Here is a 12,105-nt window from a genome sequence, read left to right on the forward strand (position 1 = left end):
CTGAAAGTTTAAGAAATGATGATTAATTAAATATATTCATTTCTAATCCAATTTTTGAAGTTGCATTAAATTCTGTAAAGAATATTTGTAATAGTTCGTGCTAACTTATGTTTAAGAAAGAAACTGCAATATTCCCGGTATCAGTGGAAGTTGAATCACAGAGCAGAAAAATCTTCACTTTGGTCCAGCCTACGGCTTGATGCAAGAGGGTGGCCCTCAGCAGAGTTTACCAAAATTTGTTCCTTTGAGCTCTTGTTTTCAGGTATGTTAATGAGGGTAATGAATAAAGGGGTTGCATGCACATATGCTATGAAATACTGAAATTTAAACACAATTCAGTTCTTTATTAAAGGTTTATAAAAGGATTTTATACAACGATACATTTTGTGATTCTCTGATCAGTGCATAGTTGTAGTAATACCTAAAGTATATGGCCATGGAATCATTTTTCTGTAGAGAACATCTTTCGAGACAAATGTTCCATGGAATATATTAGTATTTTGGGTGTATTGTCCTAAGGGAAGTATTTGGGGAAGGTTGGTGTTGCCTGGTGTGGTTTGGCTTGCCCTGCTTTCTTATTGCTTACATACGACTCATTTATTTATAAATGATGCCTGAATCCCTTTAGAATTATATGTATTTTTTAAATCAATACCAGATTTTAGGTGACATTGGCACTAAGGAAATAATCTACAAATGAAACATAGACTTCTTCTGTTGTTGTTTAGTTACTCAGTCCCGTCTGACTCTTTGTAACCCCATGGACTATAGCCCTCAAGGCTCCTCTGTCCATGGAATTTCCCAGGCAAGAGTATTGGAGTGGGTTGCCATTTCTTCTCCAGGAGATCTTCCCAACCCATGGATTGAACCCATACCTCCTGTGTTGCAGGCATATTCTTTACCACTGAGCCACCAGGAAAGCCCAAATGAAATAATATTATGACTGGCACATAGACTACCCTTCAGTCAGTTCAGTTCAGTCACTCAGTCGTGTCTGACTCTTTGTGACCCCATGAATCGCAGCACGCCAGGCCTCCCTGTCCATCAGCAACTCCCAGAGTTCACTCAGACTCACGTCCATCAAGTCGGTGATGCCATCCAGCCATCTCATCCTCTGTCATTCCCTTCTCCTCCTTCCACCAATCCCTCCCAGCATCAGAGTCTTTTCCAATGAGTCAACTCTTCTCATGAGGTGTCCAAAGCATTGAAGTTTCAGCTTTAGCATGTCCTTCCAAAGAATACCCAGGACCGATCTCCTTTAGAATGGACTGGTTGGATCGCAGTCCAAGGGACTCTCAAGAGTCCTCTGCAACACCACAGTTCAAAAGCATCAATTCTTCAGCGCTCAGCTTTCTTCACAGTCCAACTCTCACATCCATACATAACCACTGGAAAACCCATAGCCTTGACTAGATGGACCTTTGTTGGCAAAGTAATGTCTCTGCTTTTGAATATGCTATCTAGGTTGGTCATAACTTTCCTTCCAAGGAGTAAGCGTCTTTTAATTTCATGGTTGCAATCACCATCTGCAGTGATTTTGGAGCCCTCCAAAATAGTCTGACACTGTTTTCACTGGTTCCCCATCTATTTGCCATGAAGTGATGGGACTGGATGCCGTGATATTAGTGTTCTGAATGTTGAGCTTTAAGCCAACCTTTTTACTCTCCTCTTTCACTTTCATCAAGAGGCTTTTTAGTTCCTCTTCACTTTCTGCCATAAGGGTGGTGTCATCTGCATATCTGAGGTTATTGATATTTCTCCTGGCAATCTTGATTCCAGTTTGTGCTTCTTCCAGCTCAGCGTTTCTCATGATGTACTCTGCATATAAGTTAAATAAGCAGGGTGACAGTATACAGCCTTGATGTACTCCTTCCCCTATTTGGAACCAGTCTGTTGTTCCATGTCAGTTCTGACTGTTGCTTCCTGACTTGTATATAGGTTTCTCAAGAGGCAGATCAGGTGGTCTGGTATGCCCATCTCTTTCAGAATTTTCCACAGTTTATTGTGATCCACACAATCAAAGGCTTTGGCATAGTCAGTAAAGCAGAAATAGATGTTTTTCTGGAATTTTCTTGCTTTTTCCATGATCCAGCAGATGTTGGCAATTTGATCTGTGGTTCCTCTGCCTTTTCTAAAACCAACTTGAACATCAGGAAGTTCATGGTTCACATATTGCTGAAGCCTGGCTTGGAGAATTTTGAGCATTACTTTACTAGCGTGTGAGGTGAGTGCAATTGTGCGGTAGTCTGAGCATTCTTTGGCATTGCCTTTCTTTGGGGTTGGAATGAAAACTGACCTTTTCCAGTCCTGTGGCCACTGCTGAGTTTTCCAAATTTGCCAGCATATTGAGTGCAGCACTTTCACACCCTCATCTTTCAGGATTTGAAATAGGTCAACTGTAATTCCATCACCTCCACTAGCTTTGTTTGTAGTGATGCTTTCTAAGGCCCACTTGACTTCACATTCCAGGATGTCTGGCTCTAGGTCAGTGATCACACCATCGTGATTATCTGGGTCATGAAGCTCTTTTTTGTTCAATACACAGTTCTTCTGTGTATTGTTGCCCCCTCTTCTTACTATCTTCTGCTTCTGTTAGGTCCATAGCATTTCTGTCCTTTATCGAGCCCATCTTTGCATGAAATGTTCCCTTGGTGTCTCTGATTTTCTTGAAGAGATCTCTAGTCTTTCCCATTCTGTTGTTTTCCTCTATTTCTTTGCATTGATCACTGAGGAAGGCTTTCTTATCTCTCCTTGCTATTCTTTGGAACTCTGAATTCAGATGCTTATATCTTTCCTTTTCTCCTTTGCTTTTCGCTTCTCTTCTTTTCACGGCTATCTGTAAGGCCTCCTCAGACAATCATTTGGCTTTTTTGCATTTGTTTTTCTTGGGGATGGTCTTGATCCCTGTCTCCTGTACAATGTCATGAACCTCCGTCCATAGTTCATCAGGCACTCTGTCTGTCAGATCTAGTCCCTTAAATCTATTTCTCACTTCCACTGTATAATCATAAGGGGTTTGATTTAGGTCATACCTGAATGGTCTAATGGTTTTCCCTACTTTCTTCATTTTCAGTCTGAATTTGGCAATAAGGAGTTCTTGATCTGAGCCACAGTCAGCTCCCGGTCTTGATTTTGCTGACTGTATAGAGCTTCTCTATCTTTGGCTGCAAAGAATATAATCAATCTGATTTCGGTGTTGAGTATCTGGTGATGTCCATGTGTAGAGTCTTCTCTTGTGTTGTTGGAAGAGGGTGTTTGCTATGACCAGTGTGTTCTCTTGGCAAAACTCTATTAGCCTTTGCCCTGCTTCATTCCGTACTCAAGGGCCAAATTTGCCTGTTACTCCAGGTGTTTCTTGACTTCTTACTCTTGCATTCCAGTCCCCTATAATGAAAAGGACATCTTTTTTGGGTGTTAGTTCTAAAAGATCTTGTAGGTCTTCATAGAACCGTTCAACCTCAGCTTCTTCAGCATTATTGGTCCAGGCATAGATTTGGATTACCATGAGATTGAATGGTTTGCCTTGGAAATGAACAGAGATCATTCTGTCATTTTTGAGATTGCATCCAAGTACTGCATTTCAGACTCTTTTGTTGACCATGATGGCTACTCCATTACTTCTAAGGGATTCCTGCCCGCAGTAGTAAATATAATGGTCATCTGAGTTAAACTCACCCATTCCAGTCCATTTTAGTTCACTGATTTTTGGAATGTTGATGTTCACTCTTGCCATCTCCTCTTTGACCACTTCCAATTTGCCTTGATTCATGGACCCTTACTGGTTTACAATCCTTGCTGTAAAGTGTTTTATTCTTCTTGGGATCTCTCCTATAGGATCAGTTCATGCCAATCATATTGATTGAATAGAATTATTAATTTGATGAAGAGAAAGAACTAAGTGTTACTTTTTTCAACGGTTAGGAAACTGTGCCTCCCTTTTTCCACAATAGCTTCCTTTAAAACATCTCTTTTAATGTAGTAAAGCTGTAACTGAACTGACAACATCAAGCTGCACCATTTTAACTCTTGGGGATAAATTGCCAGCAAGTGCTTTACTCTTTTACAAGTTTCTTTCAAATTTAGTGAAATATCTGTTATACTTTTGCTAAAGGGAAGAATGGTAAATCTTTATTAGTTAGGGAAACCAAAATTTTGTTGAGGTCTTAAGTAACACACCATCAATATGATAATTTAATTAAAGTGTAAGAAAATGTGATAGAGAACAGTTCACTGTAAAATTGTGTTGTTCTTATATCATTAATGGAATTGACTCTGGCAGTAGGAAAACAAGCTGGGCAAAGTTAAGATGCTTTAGATTACATGAGTATTCATACTTATAATGCATGTACCATACGCACTGCATTTTAATTTATGGGCTTAAGGGAACTGTGATTAAGTAGGAGAGAGAAGAGCTTTTTAAACACCTCCTGGGGAGTGATTTCTATTCTTTGCTGTCACATCTCCAATTATTCTTTCTCTTCAAATACTTATTCTCTTTCTTTGAGTTTTCCTGGTACAGGTGGCTACCATTTGTAGAGCTATCAATTTTGCTGCCCCCTTTTAAGGCCGCTATTATTTATGCCAGTTCCTGCTTATCCTTCTTTTGATTCATTTGGACAAGAACAGCTACAAAACACTTTAAACAGTTTGAGAAAAAGGTTAACTTTAAGGATCACATGTTATCATGCACAGCCTCCAAATAAAATGTTTCATCTGCTCCAGCACAACACTCAGAGACTGTGACTTTAACATGCTTTTAATTTGAGCCACTCTTTTAGATGCCAGAAATGTGGGGATCAATGCCATTCGAGCAGTGTAATGCCAACAAGACTATCCCACACAATGTCCGAAAATATAAGCTCTGATGGAGAAAAGTTTTTTTGTGTGTTTGAAAGACAGTGTGACACTTATGTCATCTGGAAGAGCTGCTTTCCTTCTGTTAATTGCTATTGCCTATCTCACTCTTCCAAATCATTCGGTTTAAAGTTTGTTATGTTAGAATTAATGGCAGGTTTTGTAGTCTGTTAAACCATAAATTACCACTCCTTGTCTTGGTACTGAAAGAGATTACTTAGCCATTCACAATTTTCCATGGGATGTTCTCCAGATGTGTGCCATCTGAAGTCTCCTCACTCCAGTGGACTAAGCTGGCCTCTTGTTGAGGAAACAAAGAACTGGAAAATATATACATCAATGTTAAAGCATGCAGGTCCTCAGACAATGTTAAGATGCCTTCACACTTTCACTGAGTCCATTTGCGTTTGCTAACAATACCCCTACTGTGGTGGGCAAGTGCTACTGCTGTACTTACCTCCTTTATGTCTAATTTTATGCTAATCCCCGAATTGTTCAAGGAGACTTTAACAGTCAGCTGCCGTTCGCTGTCTTTTGAGGTATCAAATGATGTTACAACTTGGAAATCCCATAGATGTGGGCAATTGTGTCTTTAAACAATTCTGGCCCATTGGGTTTTCTAATGTGTTGTGTGTTAAGAACATGGTTCTCTCCAGTCCGTCCTGAAATACTGCAGGGGATTCTCTATTTCAAAGTGGTCCGAAGGAGCTAGCCATTAAGACAACGTTACCTCTAATCCAATTTCCCATAATCTCAAACTCTATGCAAAAGCAAATGTTGAACCTGTAGCTGAACCCAGTCTTTTGAATACCAAACCAAGACCCATAATGTATTATCTTAACTATTTGAGGGAGAGGCTGATTGTTTGCAAAATATCTTTGGGTTGCCATTAGTTAGGGTTTAATCCTTTAGAAATATTCAGCGCTCAGTCCTATTCAAGCAGGAGAGTCCTGGCTCCTCCAGCCCCTTGGCGCAGCCTGGGTGATTGCTTGTGTATTTAGCCCCCACTTATTTTGTTCAGGTTCACGATCAGGCGAGACAGTACTGTTGATTCAAAAAGACATTCTTTTTTCAAACTATTGATCTCCGTTGCTCTTGCAAATCCTTTAGTATTGGCTCTCAGGATTACTATAATGCTATAATCATTCTGTTAAGGATTCAGATTTGTGGTGGGCTAAAAGATGGGAACATCAAAAGGACTGAAATGCCCTTGAAGCAATCAATTTTTGTTCATCAAATACAAATGCTGAGAGGCTGCTTTTGGCTAATAATTTATAACTGAATTAATGACACATGGCTTCCTTCGGTCTTTTCCCCTTGAATTGTTCCCCCTTCCACCCCCACCTCTTAAATGATCTGATTTTATATTCCGGCAAGTGAATTTGAATTGCATAGTGTTCTAAATAAGAGGAATGCTTTGGAAAGTGAAAAGCTGGTTTCATTTGCTTTCAAACTGCTAAGACAGTAGAATTTTTTTTTTCTCTTTCTTTGGGCCGTAAGAGAAGGGAGAACCTAATACAGTATCTATCATACTTCTTCTAGTAGACAAACATGCATGTGGCATGTATGTGTAGGTAACATCCTGGTGAAAGCCTCCATCAGCAAAATAATTTCTGTTAAAATCACAAGTGGTCTGCTGTGTCTCAATTCCTTATACACAAATCAGTTCCAACAAAGTTTGTTAACAAGATAATGATGCTATAGGACAGGATTTGTCTTTGGTGTTCACAAATAAAAGTTACAGATCTTGTTAATATAATGATTAAAATTGTTAAAAAAATGTTTAAAGTTCTGAAGGCATTAAGTCATTTTCAATTCCATTCCTCATGTTTCTATTTTTCAAAGTATCAGTGTCAGTGTTTATCTTTTGGACAGTGAGAAGATCTTGCAGTGGGAGTCCTGGGGGTCTGTACAGGTCTTGCGTGTCCAGTGAACCTCACAGTGAATCATGACAAAACCTAAGAAGAAAGTTCTAAATGCAGTGTGAGCCCAATAGAAGAGCAGAGTGTGGGAGAGCCACAGAAGCCCAGCAAAACTTAGCTCTCCGCCTAGGTAGAAATTCTGATTATTCAGCTTCTGCTGCTGCTGCTAAGTCGCTTCAGTCGTGTCCGACTCTGTGTGACCCCATAGACAGCAGCCCGCCAGGCTCCACTGTCCCTGGGATTCTCTAGGCAAGAACACTGGAGTGGGTTGCCATTGCCTTCTGCAATGCAGGAAAATGAAAAGTGAAAGTGAAATTGCTCCGTCGTATCTGACTCAGCGACCCCATGGACTGCAGCCCACCAGGCTCCTCCGTTCATGGGATTTCCCAGGCAAGAGTACTGGAGTGGGGTGCCACTGCCTTCTCCGGATTATTTGGTTAGGACAGACTTGACACAAGAGTGCCTCCATCCCTCTTTTATTTTCATTTTTTAAAATGAATTTTTGTTGTTTTACAATATTGTATTATTTATAGTTTCTGCTGTCCAGCAAAATGAATCAGTTATAGCATGTTGAAAAGCAGAGACATTACTTTGCCAACAAAGATCCGTCTAGTCAAGGCTATGGTTTTTCCAGTGGTCATGTATGGATGTGAGAGTTGGACTGTGAAGAAAGCTGAGTGCTGAAGAATTGATGCTTTTGAACTGTGGTGTTGGAGAAGACTTGAGAGTCCCTTGGACTGCAAGGAGATCCAACCAGTCCATCCTAAAGGAGATCAGTCCTGGGTGTTCTGATCAGTCCTGGAAGGACTGATGTTGAAGCTGAAACTCCAGTACTTTGGCTACTTTATGCGAAGAGCTGACTCATTGAAAAAGACTCTGATGCTGGGAGGGATTGGAGGCAGGAGGAGAAGGGGACGACAGAGGATGAGATGGCTGGATGGCATCAGTGACTTGATGGACATGAGTTTGAGTGAACTCCGGGAGTTGGTGATGGACAGGGAGGCCTGGCGTGCTGCGATTCGTGGGGTCACAAAGAGTTGGACACGACTGAGCGACTGAACTGAACTGAACTGAACTGATACATATATCCCCTTTTTTTGTATTCCCTTCCCATTTAGGTCACCACAGAACATTGAGTTCCTGGGTGTAGTAGATTCTCATTAGTTATCTCTTTTATACATAGTAATGTGTAGATGTCCATCCCATTCTCCCAATTCATTCCACCCTTCATTTCCTCCACTGGTATACATATGTCCATTCTCTATATCCATGTCTCTGTTTCTGTTTTGCAAATAAATTAATTTGTATGGTCTTTCTAATTTTTGTCTTACATCTAATTTTTGTCTTGCATTGGCAGGTGGGTCCTCTACCACTAGCACCACCTGGGAAGCCCTTCTAATTCCACATATAAGCGATATTATATGATATTTGTTTTTCTCTTTCTAACTTACTTCACTCTGTGTGACAGTATCTAGTTCTATCCACATCTCTGCAAATGGCACAATTTTGTCCCTTTTTATGGCTGAGTAATGTTCCATTGTGGAGAAGGCAATGGCACCCCACTCCAGTACTCTTGCCTGGAAAATCCCATGGACGGAGGAGCCTGGTAGGCTGCAGTCCATGGGGTCGCTAAGGGTCAGACACGACTAGGCAGCTTCACTTTCACTTTTCACTTTCATGCATTGGAGAAGGAAATGGCAACCCACTCCAGTGTTCTTGCCTGGAGAATCCCAGGGACGGGGGAGCCTAGCAGGCTACCGTCTATGGGGTCACACAGAGTTGGACACGACTGAAGTGACTTAGCATAGCATAGCAATGTTCCATTGCATGTATGGAACCACATCTTCTTTATCCATTCCTCTGTCAATGGACATCTATCTAGCTTGCTGCCATGTCCTGGCTATTGTAATTAGTGCTGCAATGAACACGGGTGTATATGAGTCTTTTTAAATTATGGTTTTCTCTGGGTATATGCCCAGGAGTGGGATTGCTGGGTCATACGGTAATTCTATTTTTAGTTTCCCCCTTTTATAAACAGAGGAAAGAGTTCTGTTTCAGAAATGTCAAAACCTTGCCTGTGGTCACATGGTCAGTTGAAGCAAACCTGGAGCTGAAACCCAGAGGCCCTGAGTCCTAACATGGATTTTTCCTTCTTATATTATACTCACCATCTGCAGCAAAGTATCCTTTTCACCTTTTTTCATTTCACTATGCATTTATATTCCATTAAATATTATACATGTGGTAACAGAAATTGTGGATGTATATCTGGTAAAAAATGAAATTTTGGTGAAAATGGGTGTCCATAGTTATACCTTGATGGTTATTTGGGGGGTTCCAACATAAAAATAGATATATTTTTGCTTAAAGAACAATTCTTAAGATCTCCTGTTCTCTTCCACATTCCAGTTGAAAGCTATTCTGAGGAAATAGCAATATAATTTTCACCAAAGTGTAAATAATACTTTCCTCAAGGACATAGGCCTTCTGATGCGAAACAAACTATAACCCACAGAAATAAAACTGCAATGGAGGAATTTTACTCATCAGCAAGTAAGGGAGGTCTTTTTAGCCAGCAATGTCCCTGGAATTGTACCAGTCCTATACCTGTTCCTGCCAATTTCACATCCTTTTAAAGACTGGACTTGGTGGTGCAGTGTCAAAATCCTCTTCTCATTGTCTGATTTAAAGTCCACTTCCAGAGATGTCTGGGGCTTCTCTGGTAGCTCAGCTGGCAAAGAATCTGCCCGAAATGCGGGAGACCTGGGTTTGATCCCTAGGTTGGGAAGATCCTCTGGAGAAGGGAATGGCTACCCCCTCCAGTGTTCTGGCCTTGAGAATTCCATGGACTTTACAACGCATGGGGTCACAAAGAGTTGGACCTGACTGAGTGACTTTCACTTTCACTTTTTCACTTTCCAGAGATGTCTAATTTAACACTGATAGCTGTACTGGTATTCTCTATAAGTTCTTTTTGCAAAGTTTTTGACATTTTTTTTTTACTTTTAAAATTTCCCACTGCTTTTCACACTTTTGGGAGGAAGTTACATCTTAAATTCTTTGCTTGCTTGATTTTCTCAATGTTGTCTGACTTAATCTCTGTAAACTATCAGAGACCATGGTCAAATGTTTGTTATCCCTCATATCATGTGTATTTATCTAGCTGTTGGTGTTTGGAAATAAATACCAGCCCACTTGTTTTAAATACCACTGGCAGTTTTATGCAGGTGTTGAGGGCGAAGAAGAGCTTCCTATCTTGGAATAACTGAGTTATCATCTTTTAAACAGAGATGGTGTTTTCTACTAATGACAATTTGGAGCTTACAACACATAGGTGTGAGTGTTGGGGGCAAGGAAGAGAGATACTCAGCCTGCTGTCATGCGGTCAGAATACAAAGTGGCAACGTTTATAAATTAATCAGGAGCCAGTTTTTCTTCCTTTAAACCAAAAACTGTTGCTTCCCAATTTGTTATTCACATAGTCAAATACACTTGCTCCAACCAACACAGAAGAAAAACATATACAAGGGTCATATAACTTTTAGCTACAGAAAGAGTCTATTCTCTTCTTGTTTGCTTATATATTTTTGATATATTTACCTGCAGTGACAGCAACACATTGAGAGTGACTTTAAAGTGAAACATGGATTCACAAAATAGGAGCTGATGCTTTCATCCTAACATAGTTCCAGAGAGTGCATTGTGTGGGAAAAAAGCATTCACCCTGTATACCCCTGGAGATCAAGCCCCACATTCCCAGTCTGCTAGAACCTTTCGTCTGGCCCCAGCCTGCTGCAGGCACCCTCTAGATTTAGTCATTTTAGCAGCATTGTAGTATAAATATAAACAATAAATAAAATGTGATATGTTTTAAATAAAAATCTAAAGTGACCTAAATGGACCTGAACAATCTGTTAAATTGCGCAGACCTCTGTGCTTGGTTCATTTATGGCTAACACTGTGTTGCTCTGTTGGCTGCTCATATTTTGATTTAATGAGCGTGGAGAAGAGAGGGGGGAAAAAAACCACTTTCTCTCTTTTTTAAACTTTTTATTTTATATTGGAATGTAACTGATTAACAATGTTGTGATAGTTTCAGGTGGACAAGGAAGGGACTCAGCCCTAAATATACATGTATCCATTCTCCCCCAAATGTCCCTCCCATCTAGGCTGCCACATAACATTGAGCAGAGTTCCCTGGGAAAGCACTTTCTCTTCCCAAGCTTGAAGGATTTCCTTTCCTTTCTAGTTAAAACCAGAATTTTGTTCAGGACAATGAAACCATTTCTCCCCAATATTGAAACAATGTTGATTATTGTTACTCTCTTTCTCAATGATAGAAGAAACAATTGGATTTTTTCAGATTAATCCAGAATAACATTAATTAATAAAATTAATCCAGAATAACATTTCCCTTCATGGAATCAGTGTGTTGGCTCTCTCAGGAGGGCAGGAACAGGAGTATGTTCTGGGCCTCAGTTCGTGAGGTTGACCCTGAGGATCAGTGGAAAGTGAGGAGGCCAGGAAGCTGCCCAGGACTGAAGAGCCCAATCTCAGTGAGGCCTGGGGCATTTTCTAGGATAAGATGACACTTTTGTCAGTTGAACTTGCCTGTGACTCCACCTCTGTCCTTTACTTTTTCAGTTGCTTTCTTTCCTGCTTCACCAATAATTCCTTTTACAATATGTTTGTTGGGATCTTCACCAGTTGGTGAGGTACCATCCAGTGGGGTGCACTGCTGGGAGTTTTTTCCTTCTGCCAGAGGGTTTTGTGGGCTCCAGGACTTCAGATCTAACTAGGATTGGCCAGGGGACAAACCAAGCATGGTAGCATCTGACAGGAAGAGTTGGATGAGAAAGTGTGTCCTAATGTATAAATCTCTGCAGGTGTATTATGTGCCACATTCCTATTTGTTTTATATTATGTAATATACTGGAGAAGGCAATGACACCCCACTCCAGTACTCTTGCCTGGGAAATCCCATGGATGGAGGAGCCTGGTAGGTAGGCTGCAGCCCACAGGGTTGTAAACAATTGGACACAACTGAGTGACTTCCTTTTCACTTTTCACTTTCATGCATTGAAGAAGGAAATGGCAACCCACTCCAGTGTTCTTGCCTGGAGAATCCCAGGGACGGGGGAGCCTGGTGGGCTGCCATCTATGGGGTTGCACAGAGTCAGACACAACTGAAGCGACTTAGCAGCAGCAGATATAATATACATCCTATATAGCTATGTCTTACATAATATATATGTTTTTGAAAGTAATCACTTAACTGTGCCTGGCACATGCAAACTTTCAATACGTGTTGCTAAAATTTGCAGAGGAG

The sequence above is a fragment of the Bos javanicus genome, chromosome 9 (genome assembly GCF_032452875.1).
Source record: "Bos javanicus breed banteng chromosome 9, ARS-OSU_banteng_1.0, whole genome shotgun sequence".
NCBI classification, from domain to species: Eukaryota; Metazoa; Chordata; class Mammalia; order Artiodactyla; family Bovidae; genus Bos; species Bos javanicus.